Source organism: Malania oleifera, chromosome 3 (genome assembly GCF_029873635.1).
Source record: "Malania oleifera isolate guangnan ecotype guangnan chromosome 3, ASM2987363v1, whole genome shotgun sequence".
Taxonomy (NCBI): Eukaryota; Viridiplantae; Streptophyta; class Magnoliopsida; order Santalales; family Ximeniaceae; genus Malania; species Malania oleifera.
In genome coordinates this window covers 60,211,617-60,216,463 of record NC_080419.1, presented here as the reverse complement: position 1 = coordinate 60,216,463, position 4,847 = coordinate 60,211,617, and positions in this window count along the sequence as shown.

The following is a 4,847-nucleotide window of genomic DNA, read 5'->3' as shown; positions in this document are numbered from 1 at the left end:
TAGTAATATAACTAAAATATATATCCTTTAGAAAATACACACTTGAATCAAAAAATCAATCAAGCAAGTTAAATAAGTTTTCTCAAGTAATGATCTTCTCAAAAATATATTTTATATGAATAGGCACACTCAAGATCAAAACTTTTCAATACTTAGTCAAGAACAAGCAATGAGATGAGATGAAAAGCCACAACACTAATAGCTTGAAAGATCAAACCTCAATACTAGATTGAAGTCTAGTAGAGTAAACAAGTTCCCTTTGAAAATCTGATTTGATTTGCCCAAGCTTGAAGATTTTAGATTGATGTATAGGCAATCGTATAACACTTTTCAATGATCTTGCAACAAGGTGTGTTCTTCTCTTTCTTATGTGTCTAACTAGTGTTTTAGGGTTTAGATATTCATAATATATAGTATATTACCTTTAGGATTGATCTCATTCATTGGATCAATAAGATAGCTCGCGAGTCTTTTTAATAAAAAACTGACTTTTAGGCTTTCCCGCGAGTTCAGGCAACCGAACTCGACTTTAGGCTCCTGAAGTGGCAACTTCAGGCGCCTGAGGTTCCAGGGTCAGGCGACCGAGGTACCTCTGCCAGGTTTTGTCTTTCCCATTTAATTCTTCAGGTTACTAAACTTAATCTTCAAACTATCGAAGAAATTCTTCAGGCGCCTGAGGTTAACTTCAGGCTATCGAAGTCCCCTCCTTTTTTCTAATTAAAAAAATGCTTTGCTCTTTTTCTTGGGCCTTTTATAAAACATATATTTCATGATTTTCCAAACATTTCTAGGTCCATGAAGATTTCCTAATGATGTACATGAAATGCATGAATCCTAACAATCATTCTAAGTTATGAGCCTCAAATTAAATCATACGAAAATGTAAGTACATGAGATCTAAATACCCATTCCCAAAATATTCTTGAACTTTGCCGCTTGCATCTTGATTCTCATCCTCTTTGAGTTCCATGGTGCTTTCTAAAATGTATAAGCTTTTCTTTATGGCGTCCATGACTCGTTATCTTTCCATGCATGCTCAGTGTAAGTCCTGTTCACAAACTCAATGCACAGATCAAATAACAAGTGATTTGTCATTATCAAAATAGGATTGGACTCGTAGAGTCAACAATTTGCAAATCTTAACATAATTTTTGAAACCATTTTCTGATCCTATTCAAACACATGCAAGATATTTTACCCACGAGATTACCCAAGGATAGGGGTGATTACCCGCCCATACAAGTAGCACCCATCTGCTCTGATACATTTGGCAACCCAAAGGTCACAACTAAAGCATATCAAGGCACTCACCTTACTCAGTAAGCCCTTAAGTGATAAATTGATCTCGTACTCACACAGTTCATACAAAATTTTACCAGCAAAGGCCTTAAGGATAGGGAAATCTACCCGCCCATACAAGTAGGTTCCCTCTGCCCTAGTACGTTATGTGGCTACTGCCACATCTGTAGCTACTAGTGCACTCGCCTTACTCAGCAAGCCCTCAGGAAAAAGGTACGCCTCATCCAATCGTAACATGTTCTACGTACATACATACTTCTAATATCATAATACATCATTCTTTCTATCATTATTCGATCATACACATTTGTTTATATTCATGGCTTAACATTGCATTGCATTTCACTTTAAGTGACTCTTTCCCATTTTACATTGTTCACATTTCACATTTCATTTCCATTTCATTCATTTCCCTTTTCATTTCATTTCATTTCATACCCAGCATCTTTCAGCTATTTTACCCAGCATATTTTAGCTGTCATACATTTACCCAACATTTTTTAGCTGTCATACATTTACCCAACCACTTTCAGCTGTTACACATTTACCCAACCACTTTCAGCTGTTTTACCCAGCATATTTCAACTGTTTTACCCAACATATTTCAGCTGTCATACATTTACCCAGCCACTTTCAGCTGTTTTACCCAACATATTTCAGCTGTTTACCCAGCATATTTCAGCTATTTACATGGTTGCATTAACACACACAAGCAGCATATTTCATTTAACATTTTCATACTCAGTTCATTCCCTGTATATCATGCATCTCATACATATAACATATTTCCACACAGCATTCTTATTTACTCATGCCACACAATTTAGCAGTAAAATTCATACATTGCATGAAAATAAGCCAACCCACAATTAACAATCATATACTAGAAAAATACTTTTAATTTCTTGTATAATTATTCTGAAAAAAAAATTATTTCACTTTCATCAATTCAATTTCACATATACATATCTAATAAATAGTCATAAATTCAGAAAAACATAATTTAAATGGTTGGCATTTTAAACCCATACTGAAAAATTTACGCATACATATAACACAATTTATTTTTCATTTAATTCATAAAAATTCTGATTTAATATATATTTTTCCCCTTACCTGGTTTCTTGAACTACGCCAACAGGGACCCCAAAAAGATGCCTACGGCACTCACCCGGACCTTGAAATTAAAAATTCTAGTTCCATGTAATTAATCCTGAATAAAATATTATTTTAATATTTCCTGAACCCATAAATTTTAAATAAATAAATATACCCTTAAATATAGCCAAATTACCAAATTTTCCAAATCCCACTCTTGTTTTGGAGTGGGGCCTAGAAAACCCCAATTAAAAATTTATCCACGTCAAAATGACGGCAATCACAACTAGGGCCATGTGGTGGTACCCGATCGCTAATTTAACAGTAGATTTAAAACAAAATTGAGAAAATGGAGAAAAGTTACCTTTCCCCAAGAGCAGTGCCTAAGTCGTTCCCATGAAAAATCTACTCCAGTAGAAATGTCGGCAGCGGAACCAGGAATCCAACGACACATTCCATTTTCCGATCCGCCGCAAACTCGTCGAGAAATTGAGAGAAGGAGAGAGACGGAGACGGAGGTGGCTGGCGCAGGAAAAATATTCGCGGGGGGGGGGGGGGGTTTGGCCGCCTTTGTGCAATTAAAAAAAATTTGACTTCTTCTTTCTTCTTTTACTTTATATATATATATATATATATATATATATATATATATATATATTTCTCTTATTTCAATTAGTTTTTTTTAAATCCAATGTAAAAATATTTAAATTAATAACTAATTATTTAATTAATTAATTTATCTTAATTTAATTTAATTTCTTTAATTTTATTATTTTTTTTATTTTTCCCACGCCATTCTTTTTATTTATTTATTTGTTATTTTATCTATTTTTTTTATTATTTCAATCATTTTAATTTTTTGACACTTTACAATCTGTCTAGCCGACTGACAATTTTGAACATGGTTGAGTCAGCCGACTGACATTTTACAGAATTTAATTTTTGGCAGACAGAAAGGCCTCAGTTGTCTGTCCAGCCGACTAACTCTGTGAAATGAACTACCCAGTCGTGTGTCCAGTTGACTGACTCCACGGGATTTTAAAATTTTAAACTACAATGGGAAAATTCTAAAAGTTAGTTTTTCAAATATGAACGTTATAAAAACTTGGTGGACACTCCAAGAAACTTGAGGAGCAAGGAAAGTAATCCTAAAAAGTCAATAAATACTCCTTTAACCTCAAGAAATTAATAACCAAGCAATCACACAACATTCTTGAATTCAAACTCTCTCAAAGTTCTCTATTGCTTAGCTCATTATCCATCTGGGAGATATCTTCTGAATTGCTTTTGAATCACAAGCTTATGGTTCTAATACTGAGTTTTCTCAATCACTAAAGAACCCTTGGTGATCTCTTTACTTGAGCTTCAATTCTATTTCATTTTGATATTTAAATTCTTGAAGTATATAGTGTTGGATTTGTACTAATCTGCTCTGTTTGAGTGTGTTCTTGCACGCAATGTTTACTTCATATTTCTTGTAGTTCCTGGACGATTCAAGGTGTTTCGATCATTGACCAAGTGTGGTGTATCACTTGGAGAGGTGCGGCTCTAGCATATTGAAGGAGTGACCGAGTGAGGGGTATCACTTGGAGAGGTAGGCTCTTGCCTACTGAAGGAGAATGTAACAATTTTGTTCTACTCGAAAAGGAACTGGTTTAGTGAATCTTTTGGTGGTTTGGAAAAGGTGAGGTCATAGGATGGGGATAAGCCGAACCTCGTAAAAACCTGGTGTCACTCTCTTTCCCTTACTCTCTTTATTTTCAGCATATTTAAACCGAGTGGATGATTTAATTTCTTAATCATATATACTACATAATTTGGAAATTAAGTAAATTTAAGTTTAATTTTGATTTGGGATTGCGAAAATCGAAAGGGAGTACATTGGTTGATCAATACTTTGTAGAAACCATAAAGGGAGTACGTTAATTGGTTAACACTCAAAGATAAATTAACTAAGAGTTTATTTAAATTCTGAATTATTGGAAATTTGAGTTGTGGTTTGCATTGAAGAAATAAATTTCATTTCTACTGGGCTTGAATCAAGTTTCATATACATAGGGCTGCAAAAGCTGAAAGCTGAATATTGAGTTTTGTGGGTTGAACACTTTGGTTGATTAATTGGCTGATTGTTTAAGTTTTGATTTACTTGAGTTTTGTTGTGATTAGTTGTGGATTAAATAAAGAACTAAGGATTGGTTGTGTGATTGCTGAAATAACAAGAGGTTAATAATTCATGAAAAAAATTTTAAAAAAATTTAAAATCCAATTCACCCCCCTCTTGGGACTACACCTTGGTTTTCAATTTGTATTAGAGAGGGGTTATAACAAATCCTAACAAATAGTTATATAAAGATCTGGATGGCACACTTAGGCGTAGCTCCCTTTGGAGAGGGACAATCCTCAACTAGGCCTCCTATCTTTTGTGGTTTAAACTATACATTTTGGAAACA